This window comes from Hesperophylax consimilis, chromosome 20 (genome assembly GCF_061612785.1).
Source record: "Hesperophylax consimilis isolate HC1 chromosome 20, BYU_Hcon_1.0, whole genome shotgun sequence".
NCBI lineage: Eukaryota > Metazoa > Arthropoda > Insecta > Trichoptera > Limnephilidae > Hesperophylax > Hesperophylax consimilis.
In genome coordinates this window covers 6,226,413-6,251,625 of record NC_142855.1, presented here as the reverse complement: position 1 = coordinate 6,251,625, position 25,213 = coordinate 6,226,413, and the positions used below count along the sequence as shown (strand labels likewise).

The 25,213-nt window shown below is 34.5% G+C and overlaps 1 long non-coding RNA gene across 1 annotated transcript; it reads left to right on the top strand.

The window, feature by feature from the left end:
- Nucleotides 1-22,353: 22,353 nt before the first annotated feature.
- On the top strand, nucleotides 22,354-23,726 carry LOC149413983 (uncharacterized). Its single transcript, XR_016304094.1, has 3 exons — nucleotides 22,354-22,509; nucleotides 22,947-23,084; nucleotides 23,181-23,726. It is a non-coding gene; the product is annotated as an uncharacterized LOC149413983 (long non-coding RNA).
- Nucleotides 23,727-25,213: the final 1,487 nt, after the last annotated feature.

Here is a 25,213-nt window from a genome sequence, read left to right as displayed (position 1 = left end):
ATTGACGCTGTTCAGTTAAAATTAAATGAGCTGTCTAACGAGTGGAAGGACCAATGCACAAAAATTCTGGGATGTGTGAGCGTTCTCCAAGAAGAAAACTCAAACCTCCGGCAAGAAGTCCTGTCACTACGAGATGCACAAGATGAGATGGAGCAACGCAGCAGAATATGCAATGTAGACATCCATGGGATTCCCGAAGCAAAGGGCGAAAATTTGATGACATTTATAGAGAAAATAGGATCCAATATTAACGTCCCGCTTCCAAGTAGCTGTGTGGTTTCTGCGCATCGCGTCGCTCGCGGCCACTCCTCGCCCTCCAACCGTCCACGCAATATAGTGGTCCAGCTCTCCACAAAGCGACTCCGTGATGATGTCATCGCTGCAGCAAGGACTCGCCGCGGCCTTACCACGGAACAATTAGGATTTGGTGCACCCACCACCAATTTTTATATAAACGAGCACCTTACATTGAAAAATAAAATCCTATTTGCCAAAACACGAGCCGCCGGAAAAGCTAACGGCTTTAAATACATTTGGGTGCGGAACGGCAGTATTCTGGCGAAGAGGAACGATCTCTCTCGGGTTTTCACCATCCGCCGTGAGGGAGACCTTCAAAAGATAATCACACATGATCAGCAAAACAAGTGACTAAAAACAAAACTAAATGACTTGAATGAAAACTTGAAAACTTGAATGAAAAGAAAAGGACTGATAAACTGTATGTATATGAATATCAGGGGAATGAGGACAAAAATTGATGAAATATACGAAAACGTCCTTATCAACGACTATGACCTAGTAAGCCTAACAGAAACATGGTTAAAGGAATCTATCTGTGACCAGGAATTAGTAGATAACCGGTATGAAGTATTTCGGAGGGATAGAGTTCACAAAACAAAAAAAGATGGAGGAGGAGTCATGGTTGCTGTATCGAGAAAACTAGAGGCGAAGAGGATGGCGCATTGGGAATGTCAAGCGGAGGACTTGTGGATCCAACTCAATATAAACCATAATAACAGGAGTATCAAACTGAATGTTTGCACCGTATATCTACCGCCAACTGAAGAAGAATCTATTGTAAACTCATTTTTAAACAATCTTAGGAATGTGTACCTAACAACACCAAACCAACACATCTTAATATTTGGCGATTTCAATAAGTCTAACATTCATTGGATTACCGATGAAACAAGCAATTTATTACCTTTCACCACAAACACAAATACAATCACCTCTGACATCATCGATACACTATCATTCTGTAATCTTAAACAATTTAACGGAATAGTGAATCACCAATCCAAAATATTGGATCTCATTTTATCAGATAAAGAAGACATATCAGTAATACGTTCTTCATCTCCACTAAGCAAAGATGATCCATACCACCCTGCTCTAGAAATAAATGTTCCTTTTAATTTTCTACCACATCTTGAAACCCGTAACGTCCCAAGACCAAACTTTTATAAAGCCGACTATGATTCAATTAATACCGTTCTTCGTGAGATTGATTGGGAATTCATTAATCAGGGAAATATTGATCAATCTGTAGATCAGTTTTACAGTATACTCTACCAGATTATCTCTTCTCATGTTCCCCTCAAAACGAACAAAAATCACTTTAAGTGGTACTCAAAAGATCTCATTCGTTTGATAAAGAAAAAAAACAAATTTCATAAAAAATATGGTAATGAACTAGATCATTTATCATTCAGCTTGATTAGAACCAGAACAAAAAATCTGATTAGAGTTTGTTATCATAAGCATTTAGACTTAATCAAACAAAATTTAAAAGCTAACCCGAATGATTTCTGGAAATTTGCAAAAAGCAAATATAAAAACACAACCGATATTCCAAAAGAGATGCACCTAAATGACATAAAAACTACCCAAGGTCAAGTTATCTGCGGGCTTTTTTCTAAGCACTTTCAATCTGTTTATAAACCTCACAATGCAAACTATTCACCACAAATATCTGAAGATTTCTGTAACGAAAGCCTTGGTATGATCAATATTTCGCCCTTAACGATATTAGTCAAGTGTAAGAATTTGAGAACCAATAAGGGATCAGGTCCTGATGGTATCCCGCCAATATTTTTGAAAATGTGCAGAGATGTTCTTGCCAGACCACTTAGCCTTCTTTATAACAAATCATTACAATAAGGTGTTTTTCCAGTCAAATGGAAAACGGCTTTCTTAACACCTATATTTAAGAAAGGTTGTAAGAGCGATATAAAAAATTATAGACCTATCTCTAAACTTGACTGCATAGGAAAGTTGTTTGAGTCAATAATATATGACTGTTGTAATATTTTCGGCCTTTTCGCCATGTCTTTTACTTTGTTTAAAACAATATAAAATTTTCTTCTCTCTTGGCTATGACCGATATTTAATTTTTTTTCTAAGGCTTTTCATATGTGTTCGCAGGGATGGAAAATTCTTCCCCTACAACACATAAGCCTCCATGAAAATTGGACCCTTTTCTTTGATATCTACAGAAAGCTACTTAAAGCTCTCTTGTACTATATATCTTTATAGACATATGTACTTGACTAATTAATACGTTATTTACGAACTTGAACGCAAATATTTCCGTATTTATATTGTAATTAAATTCCATCAAACGTTGTGTAATTTTTTGATTTATGATATAGGATTTTAATTACTTTCATTTTGTGGTAACCCTCTCGGTTCTGATCGAGGCGTTGAGTTTCAAAATTTACTTGGTCTTTCCATTGCAAACCTAGACTTAAATGATTTATCTGGATGAGCTAGCTTTCCTATTGTAATTATTCTGATTCCCTGCACCCTAACAAAGTCGTAGTTTAATCGCTGATAAAAGATATTATACATGTTTATTTGGACAGGTAATTTAATATAACTCAAATGGTTAATTGTTAGTAAATTTGGCAATGATTAATTATTGTGTCTGGTTGGCGCCACTCCTCCATGACTCAGCTGCTATAAGGTACATGTAAATTGATTTAGTAGGTTAATGTAATTAGTTAATTGCATATTTGACGAACTCGGAATAGCCCATTTGCTGGCATAATTTGGCTCCAAATCCTCCTGCAAGTAAACGAGATGATCTTGAGTCAACGAGAAATTCGCACAATCCTTTGACACGGCTCTTTGATTGATACCTAAGTTATCGCGTCCCAAAAAGCCTTCCACGTCATCATGCACTGCCTTCAAGTTTCCCCTCGAGTCTCGAAACCCCCAAATTCCGACTCCTCCTTGGACTACAATTTACTTAGGGCGAACCGGTTTCGTCCTATATACAATCATATACTCACGGTTGGTGTGGACTTACGGGTCGTGAATCCTCATTCCACGTTTAAAAGAGAATGCGAGAGTGGTCTACCGACCTAAATGCAAGCTGTATGCAGGTCCGCATTCTCCAGTAAACAGTACATACGAATAAATATATGTATACATACAGTTTGGGAAAGGTTTATAACTCGCAATACGAGGCTATCTACCTCGCATTCCGAGCTCGGATCTCGCACGAAGAATTCTGCACAATTCTTAGCTTGGTAACCGAATATATACGTAAGAATAAGGTAATACTAATAAATACTAGTAAAATAAGATCTTAATTGATAGTTTGTTTTGGAGAGCTATCGAACTCCAGGCTTTTGTTTGTTTGGTTTTGACGTTTTTATTTAAGAGAATCGTCATCTCTATTTTGTTTGGTTAATGGTCTTGTTATAGGAGCGACCACTGCCTCCTATTTGATGAACTGTATTTGTTTTAAATTTTTCCTCCAGGGTTCAACATTAATTTTTGTTCATCCTATCCCGTGATTTTCCAATTGTTTCAAGTAGTTGATTGCCACATTAGAGAGTACTCGACTCTCAAATGTCTCAGGCAACTGATGGGGTTCTGTATGAGCACCCAATCAATAAAATTCAAATGTTTCGTATAATTATTCGATATAAATCTTGCTAACCCGTGATTTTTCAATTGTCGTTTGTGATTGATAAGTATTTGTAAGCACGCAGCTTCCAGCTGTTTCAGGTAACTAATAAAAATCTATGCGATTATCTAATCAATGGTATTCAAATGTTTTATGTAATTTTTCGATATAAATCTGGCTAACCCGTGATTTTCCAATTGTCGTTTGTGATTGATAGGTATTTGAGAGCACGCATCTTCCAGTTGTTTCGGGTAATTAATAAAATCCTTTGTGACTAACTAATTATGGCCAAGGTCGTTTCTAAACTATGCGGTTGACCCAATTCTCCAGTGATCCTTTGTTTTATCAACAAATTGAACAATGTAAACATCTCATCTGATCCACTAACCCAGATATGAGATTGTTTATTTTAAAATATCTCGCGCTCTCCTTGTGATTCAGTTATGCCACCGTTCACTGTGCATAGTTAATTTAAATATTTTTTATTCCTTTATTGAAGTTAAACCATTTTTCATTTTCCGAATTTAGTAAATTTACTAGAAGTTAGGTGAAAAATAAATATAAATATATATATAAGTACACATATCTCGATTGTCAAAATACGTTAAATAAGATTACATATATTAATAAATAAATATAAAATATATGATTCTACATAGTCTGGAATATTAATAAATACATATTTTCTTTTTCAATAATATAGATATGTCCTCAGGTAGGTATCTAAGATCGCTACCATTTCGATGTTCTGATTAAATGATAAATATATATATACCAGTAGGCACATACATTACTCATATATATATTCTTTATATACAATATATTACTTTATTTTTTATATAGATAAATACAAATATTACATCTATTAGTGTGTAATTCCTTTTTGTTGTTTTTCTTTAATATTCAATTGATATACTTCCATTTCACAGCCCTTCTGTGTCTCCTGGGACCTGAAAATTATTTATAAAAGGAAAACTTACCCCAATCAAGGTATTTCCGGTTGGGTGTACACAACAACCTTGATGAAGAAATCCTACCTAATTAATTGTATTTTTCAACTAATTTCAAAATAAATCTTTTCGACTATTTATTCCTATATAATATTTTATTCTCGCTTGAATCATATAAATTAGCTGATATTTGATTTTTCTTCCGAACGAAATCCTAATCCAGAAAACCCGTTGATTTAATAAGACTTTTCTAGTTTAGGCTTTTGAATGATAGCTGTTTCAAATTCTTTTTCGAAATGATAGACTGATGATTAAAATTCCGGTTAAAACGACAAACACTTTTAACACTGTCGCTATACGCACGATGGATTTTAATTGAACAATTTATTAATTCTAAATTTCTTTTTATATAAATTGATAAGAAAATTTATTCCGAATTGTGCAAACTTTTAATTAACTCGACTCTTAATAAATTAAATTTTTTTCTAACTGTTAATTTTAGAACAAAGGTTTAAACGTTTATTATTATCGAATCCTTTTTTTTGTTTTTGTGTTTCTTTTAACCTAAGATGAAGTATTTACTATTAATAATTTTAAACAAAATTATAATCTATTTTTAAATATCAATTCACGAGCACATCCACTTTAATTTAACGATAAAACTCTCCATTAAATTCTAATGTTTTCACTTTGAATGAAATAATTATTTTTAAATTTTAATAATTCACTTTTAACACTTTTTGCACTATTCACTTTTAACACTTTTAAGCACTTCACTAAACACTTTTTAAGCACTGAGTTTGAACTGTATTTATTTTCACTGTTTGATTTAATTTAACTGACTTATTAAATTTCACTGACTCTAGCACTTGTACTTTTCACAAAATTTTCCTAAGTCCAGGGGCTTATTTAAAATTTAACACTTAAAGATTTTTCACTGTTAATCCTACCAAAGACGTAGTGCTGCCACGTAACAACTTTTCGAATCCTCGGCGCGACTGTCTCCCGACTGATGTGTTCCATCTTTTATACCCCTCTCAGGTTCCAAAAGACGTATCTGAATTTCTCTTGATGCTTAATTCTATCTCCTATCAACTCGTAAATCCGAACACCCCTTCCCCTAATTTCGATCGTTCCTACATACGATCTTTTGTTGTCCAGCTTTGGGTGGCGGTTAATTTTTATCTCACGTCGCTAACTTGATAGGGTCCGAATCGGGTAAGTCTGCGTTAATCGCCCAAGCTTCCTTTGTCCTGTGTTCATACAAAATGTAGTTAAAACTCATGATTTTGCGTTCCTTTTTTTTCTCAATTCGCGATAGGTCCATCCTCAATAACATATATATAGATCTCAATTTTATGCATCTCGTGCGAAAATTGCTTAAATCCATGTCGAAATCTTTACTACGCATTTTTGAATTTCGATTTGTTTAAATTCTACTTAATTTTATTGTCACTTATATGAGCTTTTCCATTTCCACCCGCACTTTCTCTTCTTTAAGTCGCAGATTCGAATTTTCCCTTTTACTTTGAATTTTATATTATTCGCGACGTTTTCCTGCACAGTTTTCTTCTTTATTCTTTTGTTATTTCTCATAACTCTATAACTAGTTATTTTCCAAGTCGTATTTATTTATTTCACGGATAAATTTGAATTGTATCACTTTTCTCCACTTGGATTATTCTTTATCTCCGTTCTTTACCCTTTCTTTTATCTTTCTCTCACTTTTCCCGATGTGTGTGGTCTCCAGGAAAATTTCATACTTCATTTATTATTAATTAATATATAGTTTTCCACACTTCTATGGGAGATATACCTAATTAGACTCTGGGATATCTGTCATTTTTATTGCCTGACCCAATCTCCGCCCCATCCTCTATCTTTGTCACACAAGATTTCACATAAATTATATGTCTGGACACCTGTTTACGTCTTGAATTTATGTACTATAGTCGTAAATTTTATTTAATTTCAAACCTATTAATTTTAATCTCTTTTGCCTAATCTAAATATTCCATAAGGTCCACGTTAAAGTTAATCGTCTCTCCAATCGTTTATTACCTTAACGTAAATAAAAATCATATTCGGATTTCGATTGTTTATATTCCAAAATACACATGAGACTGTCAACCTTTTATCTTGTTTCGATCCCTCTGTAATCTTGTGTAACTTTAATATCTATCTAACCTAATAATTATGTAAAATGTCTACTTTTCCTGAATCTAATCTATCGCTATATGTTAAGCTTTATTGCCTTCTTCTGATGCTCAATTTTCAAGTCCCTAGGACCTTCGTAGCAGCTAAAAATCTCTGTATTATCCTTCCATTCGGTCGCCGCACTTTTCTAAATTGTCTATTTTTTTTGCGAGATTTTCATTCAAAATTGATTTACCAATATGTCCGTTTCATCTTAAATTGATAACGATTAATTTCCATTGTTTCCAAAACTCTCACCTCTCTTTAGTACGATTTTTATCGAACATGACACCCTCCTTCTATCATAAATAATTGTACTACAGTTGAAAATTCTGCCAGTGATTTTCCTTCGCTTTTCCCGTCCTTTTTTATACTATCACGTTTATAGTTTTTCCATTGCATTTTCGTGTGTGTGTTTTTCAACTTGTAAAATCTTCAAAACACTCGATTTCAATGGTTCGCCATCACCTAAATGTCTCAGTTATTGTAAACATTTCCTAGAGTTTGTCGCCTTGAACGTCAGTGTTTATACCATAGTGCGTTCACCTCTAATTTTTGTGGGAACGGAAATGCAATTAATTATCTTTTTTAATGTCGGGTCCAAGGTTCAATCCTTTGTCTGTAGTTGATGCACGCCTCTCCGTTCACTGATTGGTTACTCAAAATTTTATAGCTCTTTGTTCAGATCTATTGGTTGACAAAATTCAATATTTATTTTTAGGCCTAGGAAAGGGGAAGCCCTGTCTAGTCCTAGACGATTTTACGACCTCTCTGCTTTCGTCTTAGAACCTCGATATAATTCCAACTATTACAGGTGTCTACTGCAAGCAAGCTGGATCAATTCTTTCTCCGCCAGATGTCGTTAGCATGTCCGTTTTCATAAATAATTTGCATATTTTTTTGAAGCTATGGTTTATCTGTTTTTTCTTTCACTGTGATTTAAAGCCTTTCATCACACTGTCTATTAGCTCATGTAAGTAAATATATTATCATTGAGCAACACGGGTTTTTCCCTCGGCGTTCCACAACAACTAACCTTCTCGAATACTCCCAGTACATCCGCGATAGCATCGAAAAACGTTTACAAGTATATGCCATCTACACGGATTTTTGCAAAGCATTTGACCAGTTAAATCAATCATTACTGATCAAGAAGCTGGAAAAGTTTGGCATAAATGGAAATACTTTGAAATGGTTCGAAAGTTACATTACAGAAAGAAAACTGCAAGTGGTTGTAGGAGGGTACTCCGCGGATCTTTTTACTGCAACGTCGGGAATTCCACAGGGCTCGCATCTTGGACCTTTGCTATTTTTAATCTTTATAAACGACATAATTTTAAGAATAAAAACATCAAAATATCTCCTGTTTGCCGATGACCTTAAGTTGTACAAAAAAATTACTTCATTGGAAGATTGCACCGATTTGCAAAAAGGCTTATCATGACTTCATGAATGGTGTACACTAAATGATTTATATTTTAATGAAAACAAATGTGCCGTAATTTCATTCACAAAGAACATTAATAAATTCTCAAACACATATCACATTAACAATATCCCTTTACTAAACACAACTTCAATCAAAGACTTAGGCGTGACATTTGACTCGTCACTTAGCTTCAATAAACATGTAGATACAATTACAAAAAGTGCATCACAAGTACTAGGATTAACGCTAAGAATCACAAATTGTTTTAAAAGTACAGAATTAACTTTGACATTATATAAATCAATTGTGCGAAGTATTCTCGAATACGCATCAACAATTTGGTCTCCCAATTATGAGATTCATAATTATAGGATTGAATCCATACAAAGGAAACTAACCCGTGTAATTGCTTATCGTGAAGGTTTATCTGATCAATTTGGAACTTATAATGACCGAATTTCGCACTACAAACTACACTCACTGACGGTCAGACGTAAACTTTCTGACGTACTGCTCCCACACAAAATTATACATGCATCAGTTGATACACCAAACATTTTATCCCAAATTAACATCAATATTCCATCAAGAAAATCAACAAGGAGGATGAACGACATTTTCTATATTGAAACCTACCACACAAATACAGGATATTTTTCCCCTGTACCGCGAACATTAAGAAATTATAACATTATACATGGCTCTAATAATGTAATAGACATTTTTAATGACCAATTTAAACACTTAAAAAAAATGTATTAACTTTAATCATATGAAGCTGATATTGTGATGAAACCCTTTATTTAATGAGAAGCAACATTGTACCTACCTAAACAGTGTCTCACCAGTACAGGTGTGACAATAACAAATCGTTTATGAACATATTTGTATTTACCTTTTACTACCCATTCTTATCTGTTATTTACTTGCATATTTAGATTACATATTATTATAATAGATTAATATTAATATTACTTACATTTTCCTTTTGTTACTATTTTTGTTATTTTCATTTTGTTATTATTATGTATTTAAATATCCATGTATGTAAATTTTTGGGCACCATGCCTGTTTTATGTACTTAAATAAAAAAAAATTTAAAAAAATAAAAAAAGCAAGCCTACATCTTCAAAACCCTGAGCAATATATTGGACATAGTTACATTACAAACTGTATACTACGCGCTTGTTCAAACAATGCAATATAATGTTGTCTGTTGCGGTACTTGTCACGCGATTACCCTAGAGCAGGGGTGCTCAAACTTGAACTGCTGGCGATCTACCTCAATATTATTAGATTCCGATCGATCGACTCTGAGAGGCTGCAAGTATGTGTGATGCAGGATTTTCGTCTATGTAGGTAGGGTGTATCGTGGCGCAGGTATAAGTGTATATATAGGGACGTTGCACAATTGCATGGCCACGAATCCACGTAGAATTTGGAGGAACGACAGAAATTAGTTCGCAATATGCATTTTTTTTTAGTCAAGGTAGGTGGAGGTCTGCACTAAAAAGTCAATAAAAAAACTTATATTTATTAAAAATTGCAAGTTTATTGGTTCTTACAAAAAACGAGTTCTAGTTTCTAAACTTAACTAAATAATGTCGTTGGATGTTGAAGCGTGGCACTGCATGTCCTCAGCATACTTTTCATACGATGGTACGTAATTACCGAGTGCTAATCGCAAGCACGATGACATAATATATAACATTTTATGTTCGTCAGTTAGTCGATTGCGATATTTTGACTTAATAATCTTCGTTTCAGAAAATGCAGACTCGCACAAGTAAGTTGACCAAAACATTGCCGTCAACTGAAGGGCGATTTGCCTTAGATTCGGATATTTATCTTCAGATATAAAATACCAGAATTTTGTGTCAGATGCTGTGGCTATGAGATGTATATCTGATATTATCTGCAATGTTCCAGAACACTCCATTCAGTAACTCAGTCCGCTACAAGCAACAAATAAATAATAAAAAATAAGGCATGAAAAATGGGAAATTTTTCTCGAGATCGACTCAAAAAGCACTCGCGATCGACCGGTCGATCGCGATCGACCGTTTGAGCACCCCTGCCCTAGAGCCTTCAAATGTTGCACAAAAAATAATTTATAAACTGTATTCGTCACATTTATTCTTTAGTGAAAGAAAAATTATATCAGCAAGTACGTTATGTATTATGGTTCTCTGTAAATTTTTAACAACATTGATACTCCCAAAAGATCACAACAAGTGCGCAACACTAGATTGGGTTCTTCTTTAATGTATCAGTCGGTGAATAACAGAACATTCTTTGGACAAATGAATATTTCTTAATGAGTTCCATTGCTTTATAATATTCACAGTGAAATATAAAAAAAAAAAAAAAACTATAGGTTCGTTAAATCTATTCAATGAAATGTTCAAAAATTCCATCATAGCTTCTGTCATTCAGTCTTCATAGCTTAGAAAGCCCATATTCGATATAATCCATCGATGTATGTATTATCTAATTTACTTATTTGAATAAATATTATTGTAATGTGCTCATCTCGACTCAGGAATTCCATAGTGAGATGAGCAGCGGAGGGAAAAAAATTCCGATATCACCGTAATGAGTCATGATACAAATGTATTATAACACAAATATACATTTTACATATTTATCTTAAAATCTCAAATAATTATTGAAATGGAGAACATTTAGAAGAGATTCCTTATTTTAGTGGTAAAATATGGCGAGGCAACAGCTTGGGGAACTAGGAATTGTTTGCGGGCATTATAAGTTCACGTTTTCTTAGTTCGACAGTTTCCTACAAAGATATATTACAAAGGTAAAATAAAAAGTACTGATGGACGACAAGAGGTGAAGGAGAAAACAAGCAGCTGTCCTGACTGCGTCATCTGAAACTCCTTTGTGATAATATATTTAATGCAACTTACTAGTTGGCTGAACACTCTCAGCATACTGCAAACATTCCTTCTTTACATCCGGAAGGTGGATGTCTATATCCATATACGGCATTTCACCTGCGCCTACTTCCTGGTATCCTGGTTCCTTCTTGATGGAAAAATTCTCTTGGTTGGGAAGGTCCATGGCACTGCTGTTATGTGATGGTAATTGGTTAATTAATAAGTCCAACAAAGCCCTTATAATAAGGGAGCTTGAACCCACTGATTGCGTATTCGAAGAATCCTATATTTAAAAACTTATTTGTGAAACATTAATGGCCAATTCATTAACAGTCAAATAAACCTAAATAGAAACCCAATACTTAGGTTGTTCCCTATTGACAAAGACCACTATCTTCCCAACCCCCTACCTACTCCTACAACCTCTGCCACTGGAACTCAGCACAATTCCATGCAACCAATATAAGTTGAATATATTGATAACATATGTTACTGGTAGATTGTAGATTTTAAAGTTCAATATAGTATATTACAGCCCTGTCGAAGCTTCAGTTTTAGCGAAACCGGGTCGGCATTAAGTACAAAAAACGAAAGTGGTATTTACAAGGTTATGGTTTTATTTTGAAATATAATGTCAAATCACAAAGTATCTGCTTCATATGAACAAATATAAATTAACTATGAAAAATCCCAAATTTAAAACAGTTTTTTGGCTTAGATTAAGTCAGGCTCGGTTAGGTTAGGTTAGGTTATGGATCCTCATTTCATCAGTTGCTGTTCAGGAGAACACACGCAGCATGCCTCCCACTGCATAAAATCAAGATTTTGCGAACGCTCTAGTAGCTTTTTAACTATAAACACAAAATTAAAAAACAAACTTCTGCACAAAACTGGCTCTTGGATTCAATCACTTTGTACCAAAAGAAGACAAATTTGCTTTTTACGATTACAATCGCTGCATCCTTTTAAATACATTTGAATTATAACAAATCGATAACAAGAACTTTGTTCCTGGTATCTTTATCAGAGTATATCTTGCTTGTAAATCCTTATATATGATGTAAGAAAATCCGTCAAACTTTAAGCCAAGTTTTATTTATTTTGATTCGTTAAATGAACGCTTACAAACAATAACTCACGACAGCTCTCTAGGCCGACTGAGAAAAGTTGATCCAACCGCTCAATCACGATACATACGAACCAACTTGGGACGACCGAACGGTTGGGGGGTGGGTAGCGGTTAGATACTATGGCGGTACAACCGTTCTACTTGATAGCCACTTCAACTTTACCTTCAACTCAACCAGGTTGATACAACCGCTCAACGAAATGGAATGGTCCTTAGGGGACATTGCGTAATGAGGCACATAACTTCAATTAATTTTAACACGAATAACGAATGAAAAAGGTCAATGACGTATTTAACTAATATTCTGAAATAATTCTCGGTATAATTCAGTAATATTCGAAGATAAATGTTACTCACATTATCTTCTCACAGGTAGCTTTTCAATAATCACTGGAAATGCACATTTGGAATTTAAAACACACCGCGCTGCATAAAAGCGTTTTGTTCATTTGACAGCTAGGCCATAGATGTTTGTTAAAATAGATGGCCATTGGCCAGTTTACGACATTTACAATACGGTAGGTACTAGAGTCTATAGACTCTATAGCAACAAATGTGTGTCCATTTCGCGCATCAATTCAAATATCCTCCCTACAGACTATACTAACAGCAAAATAAACAATAAATATTATTAATAGTGCTTGGAATAAATCAACTACTTCTTAGAAATTAACATTGACGTACAATATACAAGACATCTGTGTATCAGTATTTGTTGAAGTCGTTCATTAGCATTACCTCACACCTCAACTCTGGGCACCTCAGTACATATAAGGTGGGATACATCAACACTTAATATATAAATTCTTGTTTATTTTACTCTCAGTGTGCAATAATGTGAAAACGGATATTTCTAATTTTTTAAATTTTTATTTTGACAAAACGTACATTAATTTCATGAACAAAACAGATCTTGTACGCTAGAGGAGATTTAAGGCTAAACCGACGGCTAGACCGCTCGAGGCGCTGGATATAGATATAGAATGAAATTATTTGCCGCGCGTATACAATGATACCAGCCTCACAAGAATGTGGGTAAAAGTAATGTTGTCATTATTTTTGGGAGATGTAATCTCCCTATAATTTACCCTACATACCTCCCCTTCAGCGTTATACGCTATAAAACATAACAAAAAAAGAATAATGATTATAATTAAATGATACATGTAAGGAACAATAATTTTAAACATTAATAAGAGTGCGGCCGGAATGTGCTGTGGCCGCTTGAACTGTTCTCATTGTTGTTATTTACAAATATTTCACAAAGTTTTATTTTCAATAATACAAGGTTAATACTTATGTCTATGTTTGTATTATATTATAAAGATAAAAAAAATTTCGTGATTTGAAAATCTTACAGCTATTTTGATTCAATGTTTGGTTGCTACTATGCATGATGTGAGCATTATTGTATGACTGACATATAATATTGTATTTGAAAAATAAGGTTGAGCGTGCGTGTGCTCTTAAACTATACATTTAATAAAGCGTAGCTGTTTACATTGTACTATTATATATACTAACATTAAGAATCATAATAATAATAATTGCAACTTCATTTGTTTATTCTCGGCGGTCGAGCGACAGTAGGTAGGTTAGGTTACGATGAAGTCAGCACCGGTCCGGAGCGAGACGCTCGGATTTATCAGTTCATCCCCAACACGGATGATGTGGCAGCAAAGGTGTACCCTCAGATCTCCAGACCTGGGGTGAAATTCAGCTGTCGGACGATCAGGGAAACCAGACGTTCCATGTCCACGGTTTCCAAGGATATACCATTGTCTAGTAGAGTGGCACTAACGTAGCAAAGGAGCGAAGCGGTCACGTGGTTTATAATCATGCATTTAGAGTTATTCCGGTGTTCACGATTCCGGAGAATATGATATTTAGAAGGGAACGGTCTCAACGGCTATTTACGGTTGACGACCAAATCCATCTAGACACGGATTGTAGGATTAACTCTTTACTCGGCTTTTACAGAATTATAACATCCCCTAATGGGAATTTAATAACATTATACGCCACGCGTATTTTTGTTGATTGTCCGACAGTACGACGATAAATTCCGACATTTTTCTGCCTATTTTGAACTCATGGTCACAGATTTATTTGCAGACGCAGAAGGAAAGCATTTTCGTGTTTGGAGTGTAGTTTTAACTAAAATTGGGGAGTCTGTCAGTGATTCACTTTTAAATTAATAGCTGTTTTGTGTTTAAAATGAAAAGATACAATAATTATAATTAATGTGTTTAAAATGAAAAGATATAATAATTATAGTTTTGGATCCATTTGCGGACGCATTTCGATGGAAACCATTCTCAGGAAAAGTGGTTATATATTGTTCTAGTTGCAGTTACATGTTCTACAAAAATTGGAATAAACCATTTTTAATCAAAGCTGGAGACTCGCACTAAGGTCCATTCTTAAATGAAAATTAGTTTCGTCTTCTAAACGAATTGTTAAAATTGCAGTTCTAAATTCATCTTTTGGCGCATTTCGAAGGAATCCATTCGCATGTTCCGAGTGGCGCATAAATTTTAGTTTCACACAATATGCTGCGAAATTCCGAGGAAAATCATTTGTTTTCTCCTCATGTAATAAGTAGTTATGCTCGTGGACTCAAATGCACATAGTAACTCATGTTAAATTGTTCGATTTAAGCAATAAAAGGAAAACCATTCTTGCGTTCCGAGTGCAGTTATATTTTATTAGATACATATGCATTTGTGAGTTGTGGGAACCCATTTTTCATCGAAGAATTCTCTGTAGTTGTAGTATAAAAAAATCGGTCCGTAGTAAAATAAGGTTATCTTAATGTGGAAGATTTCTCTCCCCCCTCCCCCCATACTTTGTAGGAAGGTATAAGTGAAGCCCACCGGAGATAAATATCAGTCTTTGTAAAACGGAATCCAAAAATTTATTGCTTAGTTCCTAGGGAAAATAAAATTTACATAGTGTAAGAATATTTAAATAAAAACGTTGATTTATTTATTTCATGGGTATTAGAACTGCAAGATAAATGTAAAAATCTACGTTTATAGTAAAAATATAAAGTGGATCTATTTTAAGTGTAGTAAATAAATTTAATAATTACATTACCTATAACACAATGACGGTGAGCAGCTGAAGGAGCTTTATAAATAGAAACTGAAGAATTAAGGAAATATCTTGATTTTTGGATTAACTCGCAGTGCTGCCATTTTTCTTCACCTGCGATTGCGTCTATGAAATTTGATGATTATAATAAGTAGGTACCTATATTTAAGTTCTCCGAGATTTCTGAACTTTTTATTTGTCTATGGTAAAGTTTTTTCTGACAGCTCTGTGTCTCCATCGCAATAACTCGTTATTTGCTATTCTGAATTAGTTCCAAAATCGTGACATCTTTATCTAACAATGTTCAACCTTTTTCCGGGGACAACTCAACTACTTCTGATATAATATTATGTTCCCCATCATTCAAACACATTGACGGTAAAACTTTGTGCTTCGCCTTGTAGGTACGTGTGTAATGTAGTTTTCCTTTTCCTTTAGTTTGTATCCTCAAATTCTTGCGTTTGCATTTGTTCCAGCGGTCGCTAAGTGAACTCTTTACAACACTCTGTTTTAAATTTCACTGCGCTGTTTCAAGCTGTAAAATCCTTCCGCTTATTCTAAACTGCAAGTAAACATACGGTAACCATGTGAAGTCGAAGTCGCCGGAGAATTTTAATATTTCTAATCGTGGCATTAAGTCTGCCGGTTTTTCACCTTTATAATGATTTTATTTAACAGATTTACTTCCAGCGGTAGTGTTTACTTCCAGCGGTAGTGTTTACTTACAGCGGTAGTGTTTACTTCCAGCGGTAGTGTTTACTTCCAGCGGTAGTGTTTACTTACAGCGGTAGTGTTTACTTCCAGCGGTAGTGTTTACTTCCAGCGGTAGTGTTTACTTCCAGCGGTAGTGTTTACTTCCAGCGGTAGTGTTTACTTCCAGCGGTAGTGTTTACTTACAGCGGTAGTGTTTACTTCCAGCGGTAGTGTTTACTTACAGCGGTAGTGTTTACTTCCAGCGGTAGTGTTTACTTCCAGCGGTAGTGTTTACTTCCAGCGGTAGTGTTTACTTCCAGCGGTAGTGTTTACTTCCAGCGGTAGTGTTTACTTACAGCGGTAGTGTTTACATCCAGTGGTAGTGTTTTGTCAAATTTCAGGCAAATTCTTAATAGTATTTTCCAGGAAGTTCGCTGGATTTTTAATGTAATTTGAATTATTTTTTTAAATATAAGGGTAATATTAGTTTATTATTTATTAGTTAAGGAAATAAAAATATTCGCTTTCTTACTACACAATTCACAGCCTTTTTCATTAGCTCTACACTGAAGGTCCTTGGGGAAAATAATTTCTTTCGGGGCCTATGTCATCTTTAGAGATGCCGTCTGAAAAGTGCTGCTGAGACTTATGCAATCCTCACCCCTTGAACTCAGGCACCCCTACCGAGTTACCAAACGTAGCGGACCACTTGGGGTGACCTATGGCAGAATGATTGGTTATCCAATAAATTAACTCCAGGGCGGCAGTACCTTCCAAATTATTCCACGTTAAAGTCCATTATAATTTTGTTCATTTGAACTGTGTTTTGTATTTTCCGTTTTGTGGCCATCGGGAAGTAGATTGTAAAATTGCATACACTCTTGGCCTGTGCTACTCTTAACACTTTTAGTGTTTACTGTTAATACTAATGTGTACATTTTATTTTGTTGCATTGTGTAGTATTCGTGTGTTAGTGATGTTTTTATAAATGTTGTGTTGGTGTATTTAAGTCCATTTTGTGTTTGATAGATAAAAAGGCATATGTTATAATATATTAAAAACCTTCTCTAATAACATTACTGTTTATTTATAAAGTTGCAAAATACATTCGAATAGAAAATTGCAATTTTCAAGCGGTTTTTTCTACACGCTCACAATCACATGATGCATTCTCCTGGGAAAGGTGAGGACAGGTTAAGAGGAAATCCAGCATAAAGAATGCTATTGTGACCATTTCTATAACAAATTAATCAATTTTATAAAATAAATAATAAATAAATGTTTTATTTTCATTAATTTTTCTAACATGCTTAGATAACGATTGTCTCTTATAAACAGTATGTGATTTTTTGTTTTGAAAAAAAATTATAAACCTGCCACATTAACGCATTCAAATGTTGTATTGGTTTCAGAAAACAGGCTACTTTACGCAGCAGCATGAGTTCCACCACCATTAAGTTAGAACCAGGCACAAGTGCGGAAGACGAAGTCGCTGTGGTGTTTACGGAAATCGATGTTGACTTTACTTTTGTCAAAAAGGAATGTTCGGAATCCATTTCCGAAAATAGTTCAGGTAATTAAAAGGCATTATTTTGGTACATAACTGTAATGTTTTGTGTTTACTACACTTTTTACTGAAGCTCAAGGTTCGTTGTGTGATTGAAACTATGATGGTTCGTATTCAGATTTATTACAATATAATGCTATTACAACCGAGCTGTACAATCTTAGTTTGGTAACGTGTGCTCGCTAGCAGGGTAAATTTCCGTCTCTGGCGTGGCTCCGCGCAGCGCTCGCTGTTTACGTGACTGGATCGGAAGCGCTCGGCCTGTTATACAGTCGCTAAATAGAAGCGAAAACAAAACTGCGTGACCGTATTGACGTATTTTTTTTAAATTTGGTTTTACGCCCAGACGGGTTTTTACATTGATTTTAAGAACAGAGCTATCGAAGATTACATATAAAAAATTATAGCATAATATAACAGTTAATTGAATATGAAACAATACTTATAAAACATGTAACAGGAACATAAAATAATTTAGGAACTAGAACAATACTACATATAAGACGAATCACTAAAACTACATTACCAACGCTACTATAATTCGAAGGATTCAACAAAGTGCTGGTATAGATTACACTTAGTTCTATAAATGGAGTCAATACATACATAAATAGTGCCCCCAAACTTGTTGCCCAGATCATGCATCCTATTGGTTAGTGACTTTGTCTGATATTTGGTTGTGTAAGTATTGCAGAAGATTGTTACATTTTTCTTATGTTCCTAGTCCGCACATGGAATTTAATAGTGGCATCGATGGCAGGACTGTCAATTAAGTTGTTAATGACTCTGTGTAACACAACCAGGTCTGACATAATTCTCCTGTCATACAGTGTTATAAGATGCAATTTTCTCATAAAACTGATGTACTAAGAGCGGGAGCACACAGAGAGCGGTCAGAGTTCTGCGTTTACTTTACATTTCTGAATGTTCAAAAATAAAGTATTTTGTTCATATCATCGATGAAGTTGAACTAAGTTCGTCCGTAAAATTAATCGTAAACATATAGTATTATTTTATATATATTCGTCAGCAAATAGCAGGACTTCTACACTATTAATATGTCATCATTGTCATTGATGAATAATTAGAAAAGTATTGGGCCAAAGTGGGATCCTTGAGGAACACCACTTTAGTCTCAAATATATAAGATTGAATAGAATAAATATTTACGCTAAGCATTCTATTACTAATATAATTGATAATCCAAGTCAATAATTAACCTTTGATTTCCGTAAATCGGAATTAAACCGGAGTATGTGATGTCGAACCATGTCAACAGCTTTACTAAAATCAGTGTATATACTCTCCAATTTTTTGTTTGAGACCAAAGGATTCAGGTATTTAATTTTCTTAAATCATTAAATTACTTTACGTAGTGCGACCTGTGATGAATCCATTTAAGTTAGGAACAATAATATTGTTCATAGGTTTTACAATAATATCTTGCACTAATTTCTCAAAAAATTTACAGACATTATACAAATTGGTCTGTTGTTTGATATTTCGCTTTTATCGCATTTTTAAGAATAGGTGTTAAATACCTCTTTTTTCACTTAGCCGGAAAAAACCCAGAAGATAATGGGAATCCACGGGAAATCCATAATTTTTTGTCTAGTTTTAGAAAAATTGCTAATTTTGTTAGATTTTGGTATGCCTCGTTTTCTATTATGCTAACATAATCACTATAGCATTTTATTGATAATTCTTTACACTGTTTTCGTAATTAAGTTAAATTTATGTAAACATTAGGATTTCTGGTATGTTTATATGTTCTGTGGATATATTTTTTAATTCCCTTTCTAACCATTTGTGTTAGTTAAATGGTGTGAATTTGACCCTGGGAACAAAGCGTTCTATCGAGGTGTTTAAAATATTGTAAAATTGTTATAAATGATTATTTAAATTATTTTCCTCGTCTAAAAATGACCAATCTGACCAGGTAAGGTAAAAAAACATTCATTATTCTAGAACAAAACAAAAATTCGACACCTGTCATGTACATGTTATTGTTTTCATAATCCATTGATTGCTAGCTGGACCTAACTAACCTTAGACAACAGCTTACATATTATTTTGAATTGCTCCATTTGGCTGATATTATGTTCAGAGATGTGCTTTATTTCAAATAAATCCATTTCAAATGCAAAATGGGTATTTTCCATTTTCATTTTAAATGCCTTTCTTAAAACCATTTTGCATTTTAAATGCTTTTCTCAGTGCATTTTCCATTTTAAATGCTTTTTTGCAACATTCTTTCTACTATCTCCACTCATCTTTTTTTTCATAAACCCCAAATATCAGTCGGTCCTCAACCTCGCTATGAGAGATAATTTACATTTGTCAAGTTGCTCCCTGGTAGGAGCCCTGGCAATTGAGTGATACCATTAAAAAAAATACTGATTCAAATACTGAACATGGGGCCATGACGCTGTAATATTAAATGTTAGATAGCAGTTTCTATCTTTTTACGTTGGCAACATTAGTTCTGCGCAAATTTTTTGTGGTTTCATAATCTGTAGTCGTGGTGTTTTTGGATTTACCATCATGTAATATGATGTAACATGATTCTAAAAACCATTTTGCATTTTGCATTTTCAAATGGAAAAGTTTTGACCCATTTCCATTTTGCATTTAAAATGGTTTTGGGTACCCATTTTGCACATCTCTGGTTATGTTATATCTACGGAGTTAGGTATGGGGCATGTCCAAGCGATCGTGAACATTTCGGTACGGGTTCATGGATTTTCTATTGTATTTTGCATCTGTATACCAGTCAAGTTCATCGAAGCCAGAGTCAAGTTAGCCCCTCAGATGCTGGGTGTACTGTACAGAGCAGATAGCAGATACTGTAGATAATGTAAATCAACACAATTGCTGGCCCTGTACTAATTGAAATTACGTCCCATTGTTGAATTCGGCAGAATCCTTATCTGGAGCCCCAGAATACTTGAACAGCTCTGGACTATGTGCAGAAACGAGTACTTCGATTTATTGATTCCCCTATCTTAAAAAACGGACTGCAATCTCTGGAGCACAGGCGTCAGGATAATACTGTCCTTGTTCTACCGGTATTTCTGTGGAAGATACTTCGAGGAACTAGCGTCGTTGATCCCTACGGCATCGGTGCGTCGTCGGAAAATACGCCAATTCCGCGGCCAACATTATTACACTTTTGAAATTTGTCACAATAGAACGGGTCGTTTCTACGACTCGTTTTTGAGGTTAATAGCTTGATTGGAGAACGATTTGCGGGTTTCTGCTTTTTCTCCATCTTACAATATTTGTTACATTTTTTTTTTTATAGTGAATACCTCACAAGAATCCCAACTGCTCCCGTCTGGAGCCAGTGAGACTATGGCATCCCCAATTGTGGGATGTTGTGAGGCTGAAGGTAAGTGGGGAAGGGAAAGAGGAAGGTGGGGAAGTACCTGGCTATTCAGATCTTGTCACTAAACACGGCTAAAGCCATTTGGAGCAACGTTTCAATTCTGAATGGTGGTCTTACACCAGGGCGATACTGGTAGTATCTTCCACTCTGGAACGTGCCGCAAATATACTATATATTTTTTTAATTAATTAATTGTGAAATAACACAAATTAATCAAATAAAATTTATTTGCGCACGCCGGGTTCGAACCCGCGACCTTCGGAATGGCAGTCCAATGCGTTACCACTGGACTATGCCGGCCGTCTATATACCGTCTATATACATATACAATATACATAGCTTAACGAAACAACTGTTTTGTTATGTTTAAATAACTGGCGCCCTATAAATTTATTAATCATTCGACTTAACAAAATATAATAATGTGGTGAAATTTTGTAAATTACCTCGCAGGAATCATCTTCGAGTTTCTGGGCACCCTTGAGATTTAAATAAAAATAAAATAATTGTTGATTCGTTTAATAAATTCACCCTTTAAATAAATTGTATTTCTTTTTATAGATCTTGGTGTTCCTTTTATTTTTATTTTTTTTTTTTAATTTAAAAAGAAAGACAAACATTCCCGGGTTACGAATAACCCAACAATGTTTGAAAATCTCCTACTACCACCACAGAAAGCAGAAAATGTTGCTTGTGTTGTGATGGAGGACTTAGCCAGCCGAGGAATCGAACACGCGACGCTCGGGTGAGACCCAAGCGCTATGCCCACTCAACCACTCACCGGTCTTACTTGGATATTACTAGCATTGATCTATTTTATTTTTGCTACATTTGAAACTCGGCGTGATTACCATTGATTGATTATTCTATGATCGTTACAACCATAGTTGACGAATTTAGTTATATTGTGTTGACAATTGACACAGGGTTTTATCGGTCGATCGTTCTGGACCTTCCGAGGGAAATTATTTTCCTGAACTCTTCCTTGTTAATGTTAAGTTAATGTAAAAAGTGATAACGCATTAGAAGAATGTCGTTTACTAATTCCAGTTTTAAATAAATTTTGTCTGTTAACAGAGATAATTAGTACAGGGGAGCATTCTAATCTAGATGGAGGCACTATCAAAGCAGAACCAAGGACTAAAAGAGAAGAAGACAGTGAAAGTTCGAATACAAAAGTTGATACTGAACTGCCGGACATTAAAGATGAATACTTTGAGCACTTTGAAAAACATCACAAAACAGCGGGTAAAATCATGTTTAAGTAAATATGTTTTAATAAAATCCCAAATACATACGCTTCAAATACAATCTACAGACTAATTAATAAAGCATAGTCAAAGAGACTTGTAAAACCCTTCAGTGTTAATGTTGTTAAGTTTGGGGTTATGGGCATAAGGCGAATGTTCACAGTTTTGGAATGACCTGCAATGTAGTCTGGCAAGAAACTGGTTTTATGAACGTTAAATATAATTAAAAAGATGTTTTAATTATAATTAAACACTTAAAATCTAAGAAAACTAGACAGTTTCGTGTGGAAATTGCTTCAGAGTCTCATCCAACATTCTTTCTTATCAAATCACTTATTGATATCTTGTCGGTTACTTTAGACAGATGTCCGTGTTTTTTAATCTGACACTCAGCAGGTCTTTACATATTATAGTATTGTTGTTTTGTTATTCCAGTTAGCATTAATGTGGAGACTGTTCCCATCCAGGCAGGACACAGAGAAGAAGATGAAGGGGGGATTCCTTATACGGAAATAAAAATAGACCTTTTGGATGTCAAAAGAGAATGCTTAGAGCACTCCGAAAAGACTACAGGTAATTTAGGTTTTTGTTTATCTGATTTTGATTTAATAATTTTCTATTTTCACTATTGATACATACTTATTGAGCTTAATCCACTATCTTTTTCAGACTTAATATCGGCCCTGAAGACGCATCCTGGAAGAAAATCTAATTCATGTTCCCATTGTAACTACTTCAGCCACAGCAAGTCAATGTTAACACGGCACTTGAGCACCCATACCGGAGAGAAACCTTTCTTGTGTTCTTACTGCAGCTATTCGTGTTCACAAAAGGGAAATTTAAAACGTCACGTACTTACCCACACTGGAGAAAATTCTTATGTATGTTCCCTTAAGGAAAGTGTCAAAAGCCATTTGCTGACTCGTACTGGAGAAAAACCCTTTTCATGTTCTTTGTGCAGTCATTCATATTTTCAAGAAAAATCTTTGAGACGTCACATGCTTACGCATTCTGGAGAAAAACCTTACTCATGTTCCTGCTGCAATAATTCGTTTACAGATAAGAGAACCTTAAAGCGTCACATGCTTACCCATACTGGAGAAAAACCATATTCATGTTCCTTATGCAACTATTCATGTTCTGAAAAGGGCAATTTAAAACGTCATATGCTTACCCATACTGGAGAAAAACCTTATTCATGTTCCTCATGCAACTATTAATGTTCTGAAATGGGATCTTTAAAACGTCACCAGCTTTCTCATTCAGGAGAAAAACCTCATACATGTTCCTTATGCAATAATTATTTTTCAGATAAGGGAACCTTAAAACGTCACATGCATACCCATACTGGAGATAAACCTAATAAATGTTCCTTATGCAATAATTCGTTTTCAGTTAAGGCAACCTTAAAGCGTCACATGCTTACCCATTCTGGAATAAAACCTTATTCATGTTCCTTCTGCAGCTATTCGTGTTCGCGAAATGGATCTTTAGAACGTCACATGCTTACCCATACTGGAGAAAAACCTCATTCATGTTCCTACTGCAGCTATTCATTTTCTCTAAAGGGACATTCAAAACGTCACATGCTGACACATTCCAAACGTCATGAGATTCAAGTCAGTCAAATGTGACGCACATTATTGTTCTTTTTTTTATTTTTATAGTTATATCAACTTTATCTAATTCCTACAAATTAAAATTTCGTATTATCTTTTAAATATTACTAATGTTTTTCCTCCCTCAAATAATCTGGGCCTCTGAAAGACCCGCATCAATCAATCGCTCCCTACGGCCCCTACTTTAACCCCACCCCCTCCCGATAGAGAGTACAAAACGCTTTATATTTAAATTTAAAAGTTCCGACCGCCATTTAAAAAAATTGGATATCTCGTTGGTAATTGTCATATGAAACAATACAAAAGAGAGTTGAGAAATCAATTTTTCGTGTTTGAGATGGGTAGTAAGGTCAGCCTCAGAACAGACTTTGTCTAGTGAGGAGGGTAAGGAGAAAAATCATGTATGTACATAACTAATAATAAATAAACGCCCGGGTTGCCGGCACTGAAAATTGAAATTACTGTTTTAATTTAAGTGCAGAATATAATGATACAATGTAATAATAATGTTATACGACATAAATAAAATATTAGGGCTCATAGATGACAATGCAACGATAATTTATTGTGAATGAAATAAAGGCATACAAGTCACAATGTATTATTAAAATCTGTTAAGTAAGATTTTTAGAGGTAATGTATTTTTTGCTTTATGTAAATGTAATGGTCTGTGTGACGTTATTTCATAAGGATTTATTTATATTACGATCGATAATTATGTAAAAGAAAAGACTTAATCCGCTTTTGAAATAGTTCATGCTTAATTGGTTCTTTTAGTTTAAGTTTGTTATTAGATAATAATCTTTTTAACCATTTTGTACGACACCAAATGATGTTAAGCTGTAGTGGCTCTCAACATTGGGATGAATATTAATTCCTTTGTTTTGAATTTATCGCTAACGGAATCCAATGGGTAGATTTTTTAATGGAATATTCTTTGTGGATTTGGAGCTCGTCATTTTGTTTGTATAATTTTGTAACTGACGGCATTTAGATTCTCGAAAAAATTCTAGGGTAGTGAATTAATGTAGTTTTTTTGGGATGATTTTAAGTATTTTTTAGATAGTTATTAATGGTTGCAGG